Here is a 22,317-nt window from a genome sequence, read left to right as displayed (position 1 = left end):
GGTACTTTATGTAAATACCGCACTGAAAAAAAAACAATCCAATAAAAGAGGAAATAAAGGATTGCAAAGAACAGAGACATTCTTAAATGAGCCATCACTTATTATTTTGAGACTCAGATTAAAAAACCCAAAAGCATAACAAATTACCACCACAAAAAAACCAAACCAACCAAACAAAAAAAACACAACCGACCAAAGAAGCAAACAAAAACCCTTGAGTTCTTTTCATACTTCTAACCTAAACATCAAATAACGTGAATGTTACTTAGCCCTTTACTATTACACTGTAGAGCCAAAGAAAACAAGGAACACTTCAAATTTCATGCTACATTTACTTAATTTTATAACTTACATCTCACCTGAGCTTTCAGTCTTCATAGGACAACAATATCTATTACTTTGAAACTCGGAAAACAATATTAATTTCTCATCAAAAGAAAAAAAAATGGAAAGACATGAACACACTCACTTATAGAAATACTTCGGAATTGCTTTTTAATGGCTACGAATCATTCAACATTAAAGTTGAATCAGATACCTAAATGTTGATGCCTTTCCAAAAGAACTTTAAGGGAACATATTCTAAAATATAAGTGCTGTGAGCATTTACCTTGTGTTTAAACATTTAGTTTTTCAGAATAGCTTACAGCCATGGTATTGATGACTGACTGTATTGACAGAGTCAAAAGGCACAAAGTCCCAGTCTTCTTTCTCTAAAGGAGCACATTTCATTACTGACTGTGATACTAGAAGCAGAAACAAGGCTATCATCGACATCAAAACGTTCAAACAGATCACACTCATCAATCTACAAATAGTAACCACTATTTCAAGATTATTTTACAAGTTGAAGAACTCCTTGCAAAATGTCACTAAATAAATTGTTTGGCTATGGGAGACAGATAATCTCTTAGAAATGATGAAATAAGGTAAAACACTTTAAGAAAAGTACCTTTGAAATGCGGTGGAGTTAGCAAAGACGTGAGATAATATCAGCAACACAAATAAGAACATGAAAATGGAAGTAACCAAGATAACACATTCAAACTGGTGAAGACAATAGGATATGATAAGAATTTCTAGATTTCCGTAAGAAAAAGACATTCCACACTAAGAAATCCCTTAGGCCAAATGAAGGGGAAAAAAAAGGGACACGCAGCTTTGAGCTAGATCCATACATAATCTCATCAAAAAAGGCTTTAGCCCCATTCTCTCCCCATGGAATAGCTAGACAGGATTCTGCATGGGTAGATTTGTTATTTCCCATAAGAGCTTCCCCTCTGACTTATAATTACAGTAGTGGAAGATTAAGCTATTAGGCAAGATAGAAACTGATGAGATTCAGTGAAGAAAACTACTGCAAATCAAGAAGAACAAATTGAGCTAATGACACACTTAAATTGAGGCAATTAACTGAGGAATTACTTGAGTTTACTAAAGAGAAACATCTCATTATCCAGTAGTGGTTAGAAACAAACTACATTAGACTTCAAGAAAAATAACTTTAAAGGTATTTACACATTTGGCTTTTATAAGCTAATTTAGGATACAGCATCCAGTCCCAGTTAGCAGATACACAGCCTAAGCAGATGTTCATTCTGCAAACAGTGATGCTAGATGAAGCTGGTATCACTCCCAGATGTTTATCACTGCCACCCTGCCAGAGCTAATTATTTCCACAGCCCTACCCTGAGCTCACCAACATGTGAATGACTTCTGATCCCTTCTACATAAAGTTAGTCAAGCTAATTCAACTCTCTTTTAAAGGTGGCTATAATGCAAACCAGCCGATTTTGTCTGAGACACATTACTGTGCACTCACACAACCCCTGCTCTCGCTGACCTATTAGTGTGGTAATTTCTGGCTCATGTGTGGTAATTTCTGGCTCAAGTGTGGTGATTATCAACTCACAGCAGGACCATCTTTAACCAGCACAGCTATACCTAATGCTACATGGCCTAAGGTATCTGAACGGGGCCTAAGCACACGTGACTTCTGGACAAATTAGCTTTAAAAATTCCAGTTATTCTTTGTTAAGGAAATTGAGAGTAGAAGGAAAACAGTGCAGTTGTGTTATATTCAAAGAGTTACAAATAACAAAAAAAACTGGTGGCCGAGAGGGGTCTGCCAGACTGCTTCATGGTGAACAGTATTAACTCTCGTTTTATTTATTTTGAGAACAAAGTGTGAGGAAAACCCAAGGAAACACTTAAGGTCATGTAAACTGGAGGCTGACACATGAACTGCAATCAGAAACGCCACTGACATCTGTGGTGAAAGGGAATTTGCAAAACAACTGTGTTCTACAAAAGTGAAAAAAAATTCAAGCCTTTAACAGAAATGAGTATGGAGGTAAAACGTAAACTAGAAAGGAAGCTAAATTAAGAGGGGTGAAAATAATCAGAAGTATGCAGACTTTGTGCAAATTAGGGAGTATATCTAAGAAAAAAGCTCAAAGGTGAACTGAAACACTTCAGACAAAGTGCCCATCTCTCCTCACTTGCTCTACTTATTCCTTCATAACTAAGAGCGCAGGGACCACCCAGAAATGTTAACATAAGGTGCAAGTAAGCTTTTGGAGCTCAGTAATATCGTTTTTAACATATACAAGCTACAACAGATGTTTATAAGAGATATAAATAGTTATGCTTCGGGGTATAAGCCAACCACTAACTGTCTTAGGGTTGTGAAGAAACTACCCAACCAACCTGTTAACACATAATTGTTCCTTTTAATTTTCCACTACACACGTTCTTTTGAAGTACTTCAGAGAGAAAAGGGAACTGGCAGATTCTGTATGGCTATTTATTGGTTTATTCTTAACTTCAGGCAGCATGTACAATACAACAGACATTCTTGCAGCTAACATTCAACAAAATTCAACAGAAACAAAATTAAAACACGGAGTTTGGTTGACATATGAAAAGCATCTAGAACCTGCTTCACTTGTCATCAAAATATGTAATTATATAGCTCCCATGATGCATGGCTAAGTCAAATATAAGCCGGGAGAAAGCTGCTCACCCTTCTCCTTCAGTGGGTTGAGGACACCATTATCTCATTCCAGCAGAGTGAGTCCCACTGATGTACCAGGTGCACAACAGAAACCTGGGAACCAACAGAAAAAGATTCAGAGACAACAACATACAGCACACTTTCTGAGACTGAAGATGATTAAAGAAGATACAGAAGGCTACACTCAGACAGTTGACTTGCTTGCTGTTGAGTCTTTATATTTTACTCTCTGTCTGCTTAGATGAGACAAGACACATCCCCAAATAAAACTCATAGGAACAACTCAGCTCCAAGTTTTCAGGGAAGTCCTTCTGCATCAAAATTCAGCATGAAGCCAAGAAAGGGCAAAGACTTTTCATTTCCCAATTTAAATCTCTTTCATAATCACACTTTGACTTGATTGTGGAATGTATTCCAGCAGTGGCTATAATCAAGTAATCTTCCACATGATAAACACTAGCAGCATACCAAGGAGAGTGTGCCATCACTGGTACTGAATGTTTAGAGCAGGCGGGTTCTGCTACAGATTTATTCAGCAATTTTAAAGAAACTTCACAAAAATTACCATTTACAGTTAATTTTATTTAATTTCACAGCACTTGTTTGATACAATAAAGCTACTTCAGAAGACTTGTAATGACCAAGAAAGCAAAGTAGCAAAGATTATAAAAATATTTAACTGAAAAGTATTACAGAATGCCTACAAAACTCTCACCGGAGGTTACTGATGCTAACCTTGTGCAAAGGCCATCTGAAATGATGGCTACAGCACAGTTTGGCTCTTACACCAGATTATCTTTGTTTCCCACACAAAAAAAAGTACTCGTGTTCCCAGTTCTGCTGAGTGCGTTAGAGCTGAAACGAAAGTAACTCCAACATTTCTGAAAGTGAGATGAAGTTGGTATCTACAATTCTGAACCAACATTTATCTGTGTACAGTGTATATGTACAGTTTTCCAGGTCAGATCACAGACGCACAAAATGCTAAGGGCCAGTCAAAACAGACACCATCCACAGTTCACAAAATCCAGCTCTGAAAGAGCTGAGAAGATACTCCAGGAAACAGTGAGGCATTATATGATTTAGTCACTGGTAAGAGATGAAATACTGAGTTAGGAGTCCCAGCCTACAACGACATGCCTGTTCATGAAGCCTTGAAGGGCTCTCTGTCCTCAGCTGTTCAAGACCTGTGTACCCCAAGAAGAAATTTCTCTCATTTTTGTCTTATTCCCTTCTTCGCACACTATTCACCTTCTGTAATTCTGGTACTCCTTTTCACTTTTCTCAGCTTACTGAGCTGCTTGCAAAAAGTCATTTCCCACTCTGCAGAATCTTCTGAACATAGGTCACTGCCAAATAAATGGGGATTATCCATTTTTTTTGTGTCTGAAGGGTCTACTTTACCATCACAAATCTGAAGAGCCTGTTTTTTTCATCCAGAAACAGCTGCAGCAAAGAACCCGTAGCATCTTGGTTGACAGATCTAATCACTCAAAAAATATGACGTAAAAAGAAGAAAGCAGTCCTTGCTTCCAAAGCCTTTCCCGAAACTCCAGAAACAGGCAAGCTGCAAGACCTCGTGTATGAGACATCAAGGGCAGAATGGAGGAAGTACTGAAGAAATGCAGCCCAGGTGAAAGATGCCAAGAAAAGGTTGGGCAGAGGAGTGAGAGGACATTGCAGTCATGTTGCTTTCTTCCAAAAGACAACTGAGAGCAATTACAACTACAGAGCCTACTCCGAAACATATGAGAGAAGAAAACGATAGAGATCTGAACTTGCATGTTTTGTCCTCCCACATACCTCAGAGGAGGCAAGAACAGGGCGCAGCTCACCTGTTAAAGGATGGAGACAACAACAAGGCGCCGTGGAGCCTGCACTTTACTGTTATCCGTTTGTTTTTTCATTTTTATACTTCCTGCAGACCAGCTTTAAAATCATGTTATCAATATAAAGAAGACAGTTAACTATGAAACCAGAACAAATGGCCACTTGTTTTGTTACTTAAAGGCTTAGGTTTTTATTATGAAGTAAAATACAACCTTGTTCATTCAAGTATAAATGAGCCCTGCATTCAGCAGCTCTCACTTTGCATGCCAGCCAGTAAGAAACAAAGACCTATGCATACATTCAGATCTACAAACATCAGCATACATAAAGGGTATGTATATATACATGTATGTGATTACAGATTCAAATAAAAATAACAAAGTAAAACATAGAGTACATATGACAACTTGCCAGCAGGGCTTCATTCTGCCTTTGCTGCAGTCGTTACTTATCTCCATCTACCTGCCTACAAAGAGACGTTAAGTAAAATTAAGACAAACAAATCAATGTGAAGTTGATGCACACAAGTTTATTAAAAACGCACTCCATGAGAATGCAGTCCTTACTCAGCAGCGAGGTGACTTTCATTTCCTCTATCTTCTGTACTTACAAAGTACAGCCATTATTTAGAAATATTGTACTTTTAGAAAGATTATGTTCCTGTTCAGGAGTATAATACCTGCCTCGGGGAGTTACACTACACAAATACAGCTCAACGATTATTACACAACAGCTATGCTGTCAATTTCTTTGGGAGAAGAGCCCTAAAAAAAGCCACAAAACCAATTTTCTGCTGCAGTAAAATGAGATTTACTTTGTGTCACTTTTTTCCCTTTATTGTTTGGTGATACAATAAAGTTATTTATATATTAATCTGGATGAAGATGAGATGAAATTTTAAGAAGAGTGCACCGTGCACTTTAAGAAACTGAAAATTAAAATAAAATCAAAATCCACTGCTAAGGTGATTTTTTTTTTTTTAGAAATTGAGGCTTCAATCTACCATTAACCTTTATTTGCACACTGAATCTTGGATGTATATACTGGTGGTGATGGGTCGACATTTAGACTAGATGATCTCAGCGGTCTCCTCCAACCTTAACAAATCTACAGTTCTATAAGATATTGGCTTTATTCAGCAAGATATCTTCAATACTATATGTTCTGCTTTGTTGTTCCATTACTTCTCCACAGCATCCTGTTTTCATATCATTCCAGTTGATAAGAAGGCATACAACATATTTGTATCACAGGTTTTATCTTCCAAGCATGGCCACAGTGCCACACTGTACTGTGAACAACAGACCATCTCATGAGAAGATGTGTGCCCCTTTAGCAGCTCACACTCGTTGAGCACACTGCTTTCTGTATTTTAAAGGGATTCTGGAAATTCTCTTATTTGCTGGTACTAAATACGAAAAAACCATTACATATATAAAAAATGGTGCCACTTTACATGCTGCAATTGCATACGCAGTAACTTACAAAATAGATACTAAGGACGTATAAGGCAATACACATTTCTCAAGGCACAACAGTGAAAGCAGATGGGTCTTGTCAAGAACTCCAGCTCCTTAAATCTGCCTACACCCTTTGGGTTTGCACCAGCACATTTCTGGGGATGCACACATCATCATGGCTCACGTTCATGGCTTGTGTAATTGCCTATTTACCGTCATGCTTCTTAACAGCAAGAATTCTATTCCAATCTAGTCATAAAATGATGCCACCTCAGCATGCTAGGTACCCTGGCTGCAGGTAGCTCTTGGCACTGCAGAAGGTAATCCTCACAGGCATAAAACCTCATTCTTCCAACTGTTAAAAGGTTCTTCAAATCAAGAAACTTCTGCAGCATCTCAGTTTCTCTTATCCATTTCACATTGCAATTTGATGCTGCTTTATCAGCTCCATACAGTAGAAAAGAATTATGGGGACTAGAAATTCTGATAAAAGGAAAACAAAACGTGAGGAAAAGGAAAGCTTCCTTCCCTAATTGCTCTGACACTCCTGAGGGATTAGAGCACAGGGAAGCAAAAATACTCCCCATCACTCTCATTCATTCCCAATTGTCCACACAGTAAATGATGACTCTTTTGCTATTTTTTCTTCTTAACAGTGCAAACTGAAGGACTTCTATGGTCTTTGCTTATGTATCCTCGCACGTGAATTCCTCACATATGTCTATTTATCACAGGACAGAGAATTATTTTTCCGTTCAAGATATACCAAATAAACTGTCATCATAACATCTAAGACTCCTACTATCAAAATGATAGCATGGTATCTGACTTGCTGTAGTGCCAAGAGGAGAACATTAGAAAGACAACTGAAGAACCCTTGAAGACCAGAGGGTGTGTATCAGCAGTTATACAGCTGGAACTGATTCTGATACAACTTTCCTACCTAATGATACTTGATTACTTTTTCAAACACAATTTTATTAATAAAGCAGAAGGCCACCCTCCCCATTTCCTCAGCACTCCCTGTGAATGAACAACATCTCTGCTCATGTGCTGCACCCAGTCCTGTATCTCCACCACTGCAGCCTCTGGAATATCCCCACAAGCTTGTCGTGGCTCCCTTACTTCTGGAGAAGCTCACGGCAACATCTCCTTTAAATTAAACCAGAACATTGACAAGCTCTATTTTAATCATGATTTCTTATTTTCATAAAGAAGACACAAAATAAGCACCAATCTTACTATGTCTTTATTTCTATTAAATATTCTTTACAGTGTTAGCAAGACATTTATGGAGGATGTCATTTCATAGGCATGGAAGTTTTCTAACATCCATATCACAAAACTTAAAAGTTTCTAATGATTCCATGACAGACAAACCTTAACGATACTGACATACAATTGAAGGAAGATGATAAGTTTTATTAAACTAATAACTGCCATTCAAACAGACTTAAGATGTTGAATACGTAAGCAAAAAACCCTCTACACATTTTTGAACATTTAAACGCTTAAGATTAAAATGTTCCAGTTATCAATGGTTTTATTTTTATGTCCTCAATGGTTTCAGAAATCATAGAATGGCTTGGGGTGGAAGGGACCTCAAGGACCATCAATTTCCAACCCCCCTGCCACAGGCAGGGCTGCAGGTTGCTAGGACAAGTACTAGATCAGATTGCCCAGGGCTCCATTCAAACTGGCCTTAAACACTTCCAGGGATGGGACACCCACAGCCTCTCTGGGCAGCCTGTGCCAACACCTCACCACTCTCTCAGTAAGTAACGGTTTTCAATAGGTTTTGGAGCCCTTCAAGGAAACACTAACTTGGGCCAGTTGAATAAACTAAAGCTACATGAAATCCCAGTCCTGTAACTGCCAAACCCAGCTGCAATTGACCAGCAAGTTTTCCACCACTTTTTTTTAACTCCAACATCTGGTTGAACACGAGCAGCCTGGCTCTGCCATCCATGCCCCCTGGGCTCCCCAGTCATCTACCACCCTTATTCCTTGTTCACTTTTCTTCCTTGCCCGCTGACTTCTCATCCCCTCCAGTTATGACTATCTGGAATCTCTTCAGGCTCCTGGGCTTACTGCATTCCTTCTAGGCTTCAGCCTCTGCTCCCCACCCTCCCCAAAGACCAGTCTTCACCTCTCCATCAGTACCACTGCATCTACATGCTCTGGGGTTGGGGAAGGAGCACAAACGAAAAAGGCTGCACAGGATTAAACTTACCCACTGCCTAATGCTGCAGGAGTCATCATGCTTAACTGCTTGGTCCAGATGATGATTGCACAGTCAGGTGACATGCAGCCACCAACAGACAGGGCGATACTCAAGATATATGGAATATTAGAGCAATTTAATAAACACTTGCCAAGTTATACACTTGATTCAGTTTTTCAAGAGCTTGTAATCTGATATAAGTTTCTCTAGGTACAGCCATATGTGTTATGTCAATGTGTACACTTCCTTTCCCCTTCCTCTGCTATTCTAAGTTTTAGAACCCAAGTGCTGAGTTGCTTTTAAATAAGCCAAAAAAGCACTTATCCTCCTGTTTTCATTAACACATTTACTTTCTCCCAATGTCTTTTTCAAAATGCCAATTCATTTTAGCCTAAACTTTCCGGGATAACTCAAACATACTCATAATGGCAAATTTCAGTATGACTAAGAAATAAGCTTTTGAAAACAACAACTTAAAAGAAAATTAAGAAAAAACAAAAAACAACACAGGATAGATCTATTGCTGACATTGCTTGTGCCATGACCCACAAACACCCAGTGGGCCAGAATACGTGAACTATGTGATCATAGACAGATTGGGTAGTTCCTTAGTTATAAAGTTCTTCAGTCCAGAGAGCAGGAGGCTCAGAAGAGATCTTATTGCTCTCTATAACCTCCCAAAAGGAGGCTGGAGCAAGGTGGGGGTCAGCTTTTTCTCCCAGGTAACAAATACAGGATGAGAAGGAATGGCCTCAAGTTGCATGGGAGAGGTTGGATATTTGGAAAAAATTCTTCTCAGAGAAGTGAGGCAGAGGCACAGACTGCTCAGGGATCTGGTGGAGTCACTGTCCCTGGAGGTGTCCAAGAGCCACATGGATGTGGCACTGAAGGCCATGGTTGGTGGGCATGGTGAGGGCTGATGGTTGGACTGGGTTATCTCTGAGGTCTTTCCCTACCTTAGTGATTCTACGTAACCATACAACACAGCACATACACTTCTCCGTTCTCTAGGCATGTTAAATATGTATGAAGCTCCAATTGACGTCTTATAAACCTGCTTCTTTCGAATATGAAAGACTTGGAATTTACTTTTTTCAGTTCTAAGTATTGTAATACCCTTTTCCGTTGTTCTGTTTGCTGTGCTGCTTCAAAAAAACTAAGCAGGATATGAAGTATAGCCAGATTTCCGTATTCCCTCCGTACCCAAAATAAAATGCATGGAATTCAAAGGGCTCCCAAGTACAATATAAATTAAAGTTGAGTGGTACAGAAAAAATGTATTCCTCTTTCAGTACATCAGCAGAAAGTCATCATATTCCCAGTGAATCACCCAGCTAAGGGTATGATTATCTTGGTTATTTGCCTCTCGTTTTCAAAATATCCCCTTTTAGTGTAAGCACTGAAATGGCCTCCCTCTTTAATACTAAATAGTCTTTTTTACACATTATATATATATAATGTGTATATATATATATATATATATATATATATACACACACATATACACATAATGTGTGTGCATATATATATATATATGGGGAGAAAAAGGAGATTATAGCCTGGAGTAGTTCATGCATTAAGAACAACCAAGCACATTCACATCACAGATGATAAGAAATTATGCGAAGACAAGGACCAAGTTATCCCCCTTTATTATCTCGATAAACAGTAATGCACCAGTACCAAAAAGACTGATATTTCCAGACTCCTGCTGTCTCTGTTTTCTACCCTATTTCCAGCTCTATTTGTGACTGCGGTGTTACAAAGCTATGATACGAAACAGCCTTAGTGAAGAATCAGCCAACAAACACGCATCCTTTAGCATCTGATTATCTGATGGAGAGCTGTAATGGACAGGATAAAATACTTGGGTAACATCTGGCAGCAAGCAAGCCAAGGAAGGCACTCCATTCGCAGCTTTCTTCTTGCTCCTGGACTCCCCTGCTTAGAAGAGCAATACGTTGTTTTACATTTTGTAAAGCGCTGAGCTGTGGTAAAACAACCTCCCATGAGACTTCGCATTTGTTAGCCTACAGCCCTGTAACAAGCACGGCTGAAGCAACCAGCTGCTGCGAGAGAAACCACATCCGTGGAATTTTAAATTTCACACACCAAAAATGACCCAGTCTTACATCAAAATACTCATCTGCTTTATTGCAAACTTCCACGTGTGCTGCTATAGCAGAGGTGGCATTCGGCTCTCACAGCATTACACAATATTCTGAAATACAGCTTGGGCCGCACCTCTCTCTATTTGGGACATCTCACTACCACAGGCTCTGTGGATCATTCACTCCTGGCTTTCAGCGTGTGTCTCAATAATAGCAAGAGAGTCACGCTCCTCCAAGAACTGAGCTGCGTCTCAAACACTTCCACATTTGCTGCAGCAGCAATTGTAGTTAGTAATGACCAAGTTTGTATATTTGTGTGTGTATACATACACACATAAATGCACAAGAATAAAGCAACTGTAACAGTTACACAAAATGTAAGGAGTTCTGTTTTGCCCTCAGCACAAAGGAAACGGTAACAAGACAAATGACTGTCCAGCACAGCACTCTATGAGACCCACCCTGAAGGAGGAACATTTATGAAAACGTATGCAGGCAAGGATACACTGCCATTGACTGAAAACAAATGTCCCAAAATCACTTCAGTGAGAATGAAGAGAAAGAGACTTCCAAGCCTCAGTGCAGTGCACCATCCCCTACTATACCCAACAAAGAACATTACAGAATATCTCAAGCTGGAAGGGACCCACAAGGATCATAGAGTCCAACTTCAGGTTCCACACAACACCAACAAAAATCAGACCAGGAATGAGAGTGTGTATGCCCTGTGGACTCCAGCACCGGGAGCTGTGCCCACCGCCCTGTGGTGCAGCCCCTTTCCCTGACCCTCAGCTGCCCTCCCCTGATGCAGCTCCATGCCGTTCCCTCGGGCCCTGTCGCTGTCACACAGAGCAGAGCTCAGCGCTGCCCCTCGGCTCCCTGTGAGGAGCTGTAGGCTATGACAGAGCCATTCCATCCACCATTTACTGAACTGAAGCTTATGTGAGGAAAGCAGTGTGAAACCTACACTGAAGCTTTCACGGGGTTATTTTCATCATAAAATACCACAGAAAGATGCAGAGCAGTAAGCAGTCTGCTGAGAAAACACACCATACGCTATATAGAACAAACCAATAGGGCACATTTGAAGAAATCCAGAATAACTCCCAGAATAAAAACAACGACATACCAAGAAGAGTGAAAACCGAGTCTTCAGATGGAATAAACTTAATGACTATATATGGTTACACACAGACCCAGAAAAGGATAATTGTGCCATTTGGTTTTACAGTCATTTAGAAAACAGCACTCGCTGCATTTCTCGCTGCTTGATACTCCAGCGCTGGCAAGGCCTGGCCATACCGCTAGTGACACAGCCTCCATCGGTTTCCTGGGCCGCGTAATCCGCAGAACACGTGCACAGCACCCGGCTGCAGGAGCCGCATTACTGTATGGGCGCGCACTGCATCTGCGTGGAAGCACAAAGCCCGGCACACCGGGGCAGGCCCGGCACCTGACTGCCATCCCGCACCCCCGATGCCCGCGTCAGACGCCAGAGAAATACTAGAGGCAAGGAGCTCCACACGGGCACCACGGAGACACCACGGGGCCTGACTGTCAAGGGCCCGACGGACGGACGGACGGACACCACGAGGGCTCCGCACCGCTCCCGCCATCGCTCACGGAGAGCGGAGGGCGCCCCGCGGCCGGAGCTGCGCGCTGCAGCTACTGCCACCGCCGCCTCTCCCTAGGCACCCGCGCGGCGCTGCCCCTTTAAGGACCCCGCCGCCGCCGCCGCCACCTCCCCTTTCCCTCCTCCCCCTCCTCCTCCGCCCCCCGCCGCGCGCCCCCCCGCCCGCCCCCGCCTCTCCCCTCCCTGCGCGCGCCCGGCCCTCGCGCGCCCCCGTCGGCGCGCCCCCGCCGCAGCCACACAACGGCCGTAGCGGCAGCGGCGGCGTTTCCAGAAACTTCCTCGCTCCCCCCTCCCTCCCTCCTTCCCTCCCGCCCGCGCCTGCCCGCCGCCGCCGCCCCTGACCACCCTCGGGGCGAGCGGCGATGCGGGCGCCCCCTCCCCGCCGTGCCGTCTGCCGGGCCCGCTGTCCCCCCAATCTCCCCCGCCCCGCGGCGCGGCGGCGGAGTGGCTGGGCCCGGCGGGCGGCGGCGGCGGGTGCGCCGTGATGGATGGCTGGCGGGCTGGCTGGCTGGGAGCGGGTTTGAGTGACAGCGCTTACCTGGGTGCCAATCTTCGTCACACTGACAAGCGGCTGCAGCAATCGGGACCCGCACCGCCGCGACGCGCGTCACCGCGCACACCCACGCTCGGCCAATCGGCGCCCGCGCCGCCCGACACGACAGCACGCCGCGCATCACGCCTCATCAATATGCACCAAAGGGGGCGGGGCCGGGGGCGGAGCGGAGCACGCCCACCGCGGCGGACGACGGGGAGGGGGGCGGGGCGGCCGCGTGCCACCGCCCTACGCCGGCGCGCCCTGGGCCTTGCTCATGAATATGCAATGAGAAGGAGGGGAAAAGGCGAGGCCGACTGGGAGGGAGATACCAAACGGCCGGGATGGGGCTGCGCAGCCTCCTCTGCTGGAGCCAGGTGTACGCCGTTCCCCTGAAGTGATGCAAAGACGGGAGAGGCGGAGAAAAGAGGGTCTGTTGAAGCTGTACTTTATGTTATAGTGGCTTTGCCTTAGGGATGTTTAAGGAGTTTGTCTCACTGCTGCAGCAGAGGGATTGAGCTCACACCCTTCGGCATTCACACACACCGACTGGACTTGATAATCCTTATGGGTCTGTTCCAACTTGGGATATTCTATGATTCTGTGACTCTTCAGTGGGTTTATCCGTCCCTCCAGACCCTCGCGACACCACAGAAAGCCTCTCAGCAGCCTTACTCAGAGGATGCACGTTGCCAAGGGTCTCCCCCTGATTCTGAGATGTAGGCAGCAAAGCTCCTTCAGAGTGTTCAGCCCAGAACGGGCACAGCCTGTGCTACTGCTCTTCACCAAAGAAGAGCATCTGGAAATGCTTCCATATCTACAATATCCCGTCCCCTTAATTTGCAGTGCCTGTGGCCTTCAGGCCCATTGGTCTATCTTGCACTGTGTAATGCCTTTCTGTGCCAGGCCATTGAAGGAAGACTGCTAATAGGCTGGTGATAGGAGCGGCTGCTGAAATATTCCTATGAGCCCAGCCTGCCTTCAGTCCACAACTGCTGTGCCCAAACCCTGCCCTGGTGACAGTCACTGTGGACCCCTCAGCATTCTCCCCACTGACCACACTGCTGCTGTTTGTCTGCTGGCAAAGCGGCCGCCTCACCCTCTGCCAGGCTGCCCTCAGCCCTGCAGCCGTGTCTTTTCCAGCTGCTTCTCCCAGCATGGCCCGATCCACACGATTGTCTAGTGAGGACAGTCTAGTGAGCACAGAGGCTAGTGAGGCTAGTGAGCACAGAGGGAACTTGTGCATCCAGTGGGGAGAGTGGGAAGGGAAATGAGCTGTGCTCATCCAGAGTGCTCACTTGTGTGAATTGGGTCTCAGCGTTCATGGGAATGACTTAAATAAAAATAAAAATAAAAATAAAAATAAAAAAATTAAATCCAACTCTTGGTTTCTCTTACAAGAGCCTCATTCTCCATTTCTGCTCTTGTGCCATGCCATGTCTCTAATAGAATTCCTGTGGCCTAGCTGACTTTTTCTACCACAACTTTCTTCTCTCATCATCCCTCTCTCATCACATTCACTGGTGACACATTCACCGCACGGTGCTTCAAATTAACTGATGCCCATGTTCAGACCTGCCTTTTCCTCACAATTGATTCACCCCGCAAACCCTTTGTTCTCCATCCGCTTTGCCTGCGCTTCTGTGGACAGGAGTTCACCGACTTCTGCTGAGAAAGAACAGATTCAATTCAAACTAATTTACTTTCTAATTCCTTCTCCCAGCTGTCTTCAAAGCTTTGTTGGGTACCTTTCACAATTTGAATTCCCCTTCCTCCTTCTTCCCTTCTATTTCTGTTTGCCCTTCTATTTCTGCTGCTGCTTTCTCTTCCCTAGCTCTCACCCCACAGATGTAGGAATTCCTCATCTGCCATCTCCCCCTCTCCCCTGCAATCACAGAATCATAGAATTGCTTGTGTCGGAAGGGACTATAAAGACCATCCAGTTCCAACCACCTGCAGCGGGCAGGGCTACCAGCCACTAGATCGATTGCTCAGAGCCCCAGCAATCCTATCTCACGGTCTCCTTTGTGATTAAGTTTATTCTGTGCTGTATTCCCCTCAGTCGCTAATGTTTTCTGCAGTACAAATATACATTCTAACTCCCTCAATCCCAAAATCATGGCATTTCTCAAGCACCAGCCTCACTGCCTACACGTGTATGCCTTATGGTCAGCTAGCTTTATCACAGAATCATAGAATGGCCTGGGCTGAAAAGGACCACAGAGATCATCTAGTTTCAACACCCTGCTATGTACATGCTCACCAACCACTAGTCCAGGCTGCCCAGAACCACATCCAGCCTGGCCTGGGATGCCTCCAGGAATGGGGCATGACATGGCCATATGAACTTCATTAACCTAAAAGTAACTCTTGATCTAACTCATGCTTTCCCATTGACCATCTATAAATTCCCTGTTCACAGCTGTTGTGAAGAGGTCCCTGTTTTCCATTTTGCTTTCAGGTCTCTCCTTGAAGGCTCAGAAGCTAAGCTTGTTTTTAAAAAACATGTCAGCTGAATGATTCCAGAAGGTGAAGATTTAAGAAAGGCACTATGAATGACAAGGCAACATTTGGAAAACAGGAGGAACTGGGAGGACAGGAGCAAGGAATGAAGAAGTAAATGAGAATAATTCAAAGGTGAACAAAAAAAAACATACAAAAGAGAAAATGAATCAGAGGAAAGGATAGGTAGCATTTTGTTTCTTTATTTCTAGTCATCCAAACATACTGTGTTGTCTTTCCTCAGTTTTCCAAAGATCCAATACACAGACTGAAGGCAGCTGTCAGGATGAAATTCTCCACACTGTGCATTTAGTACTACTGATGCTGTGAAATTCCACTGGTACAGGTGCATTCAAATAAGTGAGATGTTGACACTGCTACCTTTTTTTAATCTAAAAATGCGAAATCTATGTGCAAGGTTGAATAAGATGTCGTTTAAATCCTTTGTAATTACAAGTTACAGGTACATAAAAATTAGGTTGAGTATTATTCAGGGTGGAAAACGCAAGTAACAGAACACTCAGTTTCTCAAACTGCTGTTCCTTTCTTCTTATTGGACATATTAAATACACTCCCTAAGTACAGCTCATTACTTAAAGCAAGTACGGATATGTTTGTATGGTTGTAGCCTTACTTGGTTATTGAGAACAGTACCAGATCCCCACTCTCATACCAAATATTTGCAGACACTAAGCTGTTAACATCCTGTCTCACTGAATGAGAAAAGCACTCTCCAAATCTCTGCTCTGAAATATCCTTTCAGTCGCAATTTACCGATAGCAGGAATGCATAAATGTATCAGAGGGCAAAACTGGTTCCCACATAGAGCTGCGTGGTGGGTTAAGATTACTGTGGCATCCTTTACTCATTTCCAAGTCCTAATTATTACAACCGTGTGCACAAAACAATATTTATATGCATTAACTTTCTTCAGAAAAAGGAGGTTTCTTTTTTTAGATACGTAGCATTGCTCCTGATTGTGCCCTTCTCAACTCTTTCATAATTAAGCTTTCAAGAGAAACATTCACATAGAGGTGAAGAGATGGATTCCCGTGTAGGTAACAGCAATCTGCACTCATAACTTACTGAATAAAGACCACAGTTGCAGCAGTTGGAATAATCTAAGCAGAGCAGGGTTTTGGCTAGATTTCCATAAAAGTCAGGTGAGTTTTTAGGTGATAATCTCTTAACAATAGGAGGTCTCTACAGCAAACCAGTTTCTTCTTTCAACACCCACAGGGAGAAAGTATGTAATGAGACATGTCAGCTACTTAGATGTCCTCTGGCTGTTCGGAGAGCATTCCAAAAAGCAAACTTTGTGTGCCCTGTTTGCATGCACAGCACATTCCCATCTTCAGCCACAACTTTACGTGGCATAGGAGGAGCCTGGGAAAAATGTGCAACTTATTTTATGGTGGATATGGTTTTTAAGATTTTAAAGCTGAAATTAATGAGTTAACTCAGTCTAAATAAACGTCAAGCTTTGCTTGAACTAGATCATGGAGATCTGTGTAACTCAGCTGGGAACACTCCCTCTGGAGAAATTAAGAGCTCACGTCCCACAGCAGGGTTTGGGCTCAGACCAAGAGCTGGCACTGCAGTGCAGCACTTCTCCAAGGAGTTTCTGTGTCAGGATCGTGATGCCGTCCTTTTGGGAGTTATTGTGCGACGCTTTAAAAACTCCTTTAAAACTTCCTTTAAAAAGGGAGAAGTGATAAATCCTGTATCTTATTTATATCTTATTCATCATTTTTCCTCTTCTTAAATCTAATCTGAATTTCCAGATCTGTACATTAATTGAATCACTGGCTGCATACTACTCACTCCATCTGTTTATATGGTTGAGTCACTGCATTACCAATATCTAACACGTTGCTTGGAAAGAATTTTAGGCAAGCTGGAGGATAAAACCCCAAAGCTCTCTAAGATAATGCTCCCTTCTGTACGTTCTGTAGTGCCATGCTCTACTCCGCTCACTTTCCACTATCAGGGATGTTAATTTGAACAAAATGCTATTTTAAGAAAAAGAGCTTATCCCTGAAGTACAGCATATGCTTAAAAGCTGAAGAATGAACCATGATGTACAAAAACACTATTGCCACCCCTCAAGCAATGCTTTGCCCTGGGAATTGCACCAGGGGTTCCATGGTGATGGAACAAACATCTTTCACAATGCAACATATCTTTTTTTCCACTTGAGATGCTATGAACAGATTACCTTCTGAGTGCAAAGTGACTGCTTTTAACGATGCCAAAAGTTGACAGCATCTCATTGCGGAACTGCAAAGTTTCTTCCAAAATGTGTTACACTTAAAAAGACTTTCCTTCATTTATGTCACTGTGGATGGGTTTAGGGGATAGGGGGACAAAAAAAAAAAAAGAAAAAAAAAAAAGAGCAGAAAAGCAAAATTCAGATACTGAGGTGGAACTGATGATACACATCTTTAAGAAAAATGTGAAAAGAGAACATTTGGTATGAATCCCACCATGGAGGGCAGTGAATGCATTCACTTTACTCTGGGAGTTGAGAAGCAGAGTGAAAATAAACTGAAATAAAAGAAAACCAGTGAGACTAGTTTTACCTTCCAGACCGGGGGCTAGATCCAACTCTGACAGAAGTCAGTGGAACAATTCCCACTGGCTTGAGCAGGATTTGGATTCAGCAAAGTGAGATGCAGAAAAAATAACCAGGAAGAATTAATGAGAGGTTTTCAAACAGTGGTCTACAGACCACTTTCTTCAGTCCATAGAGACCTGTCTTTCCTCTCCGTTACTCATTTACTTCCAGCTGTTTTTATGGGTCTCTGCATTCTGGAGCCTAGGAGAACCAAAAGGTGTTAGCAGTGGGGAATGGGAATGGCCGGCCAGCCAGCCTCCTCCTGACAGTTTTGCAAGTGGAAGAGGAAAGAAATCAATTGCTTAGCAAATAAAAGAGAAAAAAATAAAGACAGAATATCTGAAGAAGCAGAAGGCCATTCGGTTGAGAGGATTAGTTGGCCTTCGTTGAGGATTATGTGTCTTTCTGCCTAATGCCACTGTCTAGCCAGATACCTGAGCTCCTAGCACAAAGCAGAAGAAAAGCTGAGCTTCACACAAATGTCTGCACTGACTGAAAAGCAAATAGGAAACGCCAAGGACAAAAGTGTTCCATAAACATTCCCCTTCCCTGCTCTGCCACAGCTGGATTTTTGGAAGCTACTGCACACACACCTGCCCTTTGGCTGAAAGCAGACATGTCTGCCTCTGCTAGTCCACACCATGGTTCTTACAGCAGGCTGCAGAGCTGTGCCAGGTGGGACACATGCTCCTACTGCCACATGGGGCCTCTTTGGAGCAGTCCCATATCTGGTCCATGCGGATGCTTGGGTCAGCAAGCACTTGCACTTGTCTGGCTCTTCCTCCGCACTGAGTCCAGCTGTGGTCAACTGTCAATGTTGGTGAGAGACAATTGGCTCAGCCTTCCTCTTGTATCTCTTAGTTGTTCCTGGGGATCAGTAGCTTAGCACCTTTCTGAACCACAAATTGCAATCAGACTATCATATTTAATGCACACAGACAGACTACTACTAATGGCTTAGTTCCCTTTTTTGAACCCACAAGAAGGCCTATGCCATCCTGGCTTGTATCAGAAATAGTGTTGTGAGCAGGACTAGGGAGGTGATCATCCCTCTGTATTTGGTACTGGTGAGGCCGCCACCTTGAGTGCTGTGTTCAGTTTTGGGCCCCTCACTACAAGAAAGACATTGATGCCCTGGAGTGTATCCAGAGAAGGGGACTGAAATTGTGATGGGTCTGGAGCACAAGTCTAATGAGGAGCAGCTGAGAGAACTGGGGTAGTTCAGTCTGGAGAGAGGGGGCTCAGGGGAACCCTCATTTTTTTCTACAGCCACCTGAAAGGAGGTTGCAGCAGGATGGGGGCTGGCCTCTTTTCCCAGGTAACAGTGATAGGCAGAGAGGTAATGGACATAAGCTGTGCCAGGGCAGGTTCAGGTTGGATGTTAGGAAACATTTCTTCTCAGAAAGAGCTGTGAGGCAGTGGCACAGGCTGCCCAGAGAGGTGATGGCGTCACCATCCCTGGAGGTGTTCAAGAGCCGTGTGGATGTGGCACTGAGGGATGTGGGCAGTGGGCATCTTGGAGGTGGGCTGATGGTTGGACTGGGGGATCTTAGTGGTCTTTTCCAATTTTAAAGATTCTATGATTCTATGACTGCAGTTCCTTTTGCCAGCCAGGAGTTAAACTCCTAAGCCTGCCGTTCTTCACAAGAAAGAGGAGATACGGGAATCTCTGGACATTTTTTCCAAGATTTCTTCGTGAGAAGACATTCCCAGAAACAAAGGATGTATCAACAGCTTGTGGAACAGTAAGACTCAGAGATCCCTACACCAGCTCTGCATGAAATAGCTGTGGCTCTGGAAGCAGCAGAAGTGATACCAGCCCCACGCTGTGCCCAGGCCAGCTGGTGGGCTGAGTGGTGAGGCAAGTCAGCTGGAGACCAAGCACTGTGCACACCAGGCAGTACCGCTTCTGGGATCTGTGCCTATATCCCTGCCAAGGTCTGTTCTCTGAGAAGTACTGGCCCATTCAGATCTGAGCTGGATGCTTGCAGTACAGGGCTGCTTTCTGCTATAGGGGCACGTCCTGAGAGGCCTGCTGCCACAGATCTGCAGTGCCTGAGGACACTGACCCATCTCTGGGATTTACAGAGGAGTGAATAGAGGCTGCAGAATAGTGACTTTTCAGCTTATTCCCCGGAGTAGGTACAGATTCTCAGCAAGAGTCCTCCAAACTGTAGCCCACAGAAGAGGGGCATGAAATCCCACAGATCTGCAGACTTTATGCTCCGTAACATGGCTATAAGTCCAGGAACTCCACTCATCTGTTACTGAAATTCTTCCTCATTGCACACAGTGTTTACTGACCAGTGCAGATGATTATGGAGCAACGCTCTGTAGGATTATTTATGCAGATCTGATCTGGCCCTGGACCAGAAATAAAATTTGCCTTGACTGTTCTCCCATCCCATTCCCAAGTTTAATCCTACCCTGCATACACTGGAAAGTTTTTCAATCTACTGTAGGGAACCTGCTTTAGCAGGAGGTTGGGCCAGCTGATGTTCAGACGTCCCTTCCAACCCCTATGATTCTGTGATTCACATCATTCACTTAGGAAGAATCTGAGGTTCATTGTAACAGACCCCTAAGGCAGTGTGAAGTTTTTGGCAGCCCACTGCTTCTGCACATGGCTTCCCACTGACCAGATCCCAGTAAAGTTTTCCAGCAGACCAGAGGAAAAGGTCGCTGAATGATTTGATGAATTACACTGGCCCAGAAAGCAGCACCCTGACAAGGGAAGAGGGGAGAGCTAGCTCTCAGCTCCTCACACCAACCAATAGCCTACACAGTCACGCTGCCTGGCTTTTTCTGTCTTATCCAAGGAGCATCAAGCTATTAGCAATTCATTCAATATTACTAATGTAAGGCATAAAGATTGCATAATTATTATTTTTTAATGCAGTAAGTGAAGTTCATTTCATCACTTTTATAATATTCTGCATATTTTTCAAAGATGTGACATTGAACAGTCTCAGAAAGAACACACTTGGAATCAGCAGAGGCATTACAGATTTTGCCAGAAATACTGTTTCTGAGTGAGAGTGAGGTACAATGAGATTGTACCTGTTGGTGGAAAACAAGAGTCCATTCCATATTTACGCAGCACACACCATCAGTAGCTTAAATCATCAGAAAATGAAGCGATGAAATACAGCCTGCATGGATAGGTGACTCGTAATTTCAGAGAATCACAGTTCAGCTTTAACTAGGACTTGCTTCTTTCAATCCTACTTTGGGAGTGTTATCACTGCACCTTGAAAGCTCTGCTTTTGCTCTGCATTGCCTTCTAAAAGTGCTTTTCCAGTTGTACAGGACTCAAGAAGCTGGATCAAACCAGCATGTTTATTTCAGTATGACATCCCACATATAAAATGCATGCCTATTTCAGATGTCAATCTTCCTTATTTTCTTTATTCCAATCAGACCTATGAAAACAAACACAAAACATGCAGGGTTTTTTTTTTTTCTTTTTTTCTCTCAATACTATTTTGCAGTACTGTATGCATCCACAGGATGATGGCATTCCTCTGCCTGCTAAGTAAGCATGCTTCCTGACATACAGTCTCCAAAAGCAGGAAGCAGCCCAGCTTTTGTCCTGTGAAGTTTGTGCACCAGCCTGCATTTGCACAGTGAGATTCCATTCTACCTGCTTGTAGGAATCATAACTCTTTTTTTCTTCTTAAAGTATTCTTCAGGAACAACATTTTTAATTATCAAAGGTTTGCTGCTTCCCCTCCAATTAGTGTAACATAAGCTGCATGTGGCCACAACCTGCAGTGACCATAAATTACAGCTGCTCCCCTAGTAGCCAATGTAGTGGTGGGACACTACTGATATAATCAAACACTTAGAAACAATAGACTTTCAGATTCCTCACTTTCCTGTTGCACCTAGACCAAAGCTCACCCTTTCCTCGTACCCCACTTTGGTTTTGTATCACCATCTCCACTGCTGACAACACTTTTTTCAATGGGAATATCACAACTGCAGCCACTGCCAGAACCTCTTGGCAAACGGCTGCTCTCTGAGTCAGAGCCTAATGCCATTACAAGGTCTGCAACAGCTGCAGCAGTCATACATCTGCAAGTCATTTGAACATTTTATGATGAATAAAAACTATCCATTACATAGACCTATACATTATATATTAACCCTAATACTTATTCAGTTACACTAACAATAACCTTTTCCCTCTGCATGCTGTAAACTTCTTTGGCTACAGCAAGTGTTAACAGAGATACTTAAAGCTCCATTCCATGGTGGAGTAGTCCCGGTGTACACATTACTTAACTTACTCTACCTATTTGAACACAAGATGGGATGATGGAAAGAAAGGAAGAAAAGAAAGAAAGGAAAGAAAGGAAAGAAAGGAAAGAAAGGAAAGAAAGGAAAGAA

General features: G+C 43.4%; 1 protein-coding gene across 1 annotated transcript in view; it reads right to left on the bottom strand.

Moving 5' to 3' along the window:
• The window catches only part of PKNOX1 (PBX/knotted 1 homeobox 1), a 40,109-nt gene extending 27,218 nt beyond the window's left edge, over window positions 1-12,891 (bottom strand). Inside the window, exons 1-2 of the mRNA XM_042810067.1 lie at window positions 12,813-12,891; window positions 3,026-3,109 (exon numbers count right to left, since the gene is read on the bottom strand). The gene's annotated coding sequence lies outside the window, so the exon portion shown is untranslated. The remainder of the gene's footprint in view (window positions 1-3,025; window positions 3,110-12,812) is intronic.
• Between the last annotated feature and the right edge of the window lie 9,426 nt (window positions 12,892-22,317).

This window comes from Centrocercus urophasianus, unplaced genomic scaffold (assembly GCF_019232065.1).
Source record: "Centrocercus urophasianus isolate 14NV4802_14NV808 unplaced genomic scaffold, USGS_Curo_1.0 seq_12, whole genome shotgun sequence".
Lineage (NCBI taxonomy): Eukaryota > Metazoa > Chordata > Aves > Galliformes > Phasianidae > Centrocercus > Centrocercus urophasianus.
Note: the sequence above shows the minus strand (reverse complement) of the source record. Positions and strands in the feature narration are given on the sequence as shown.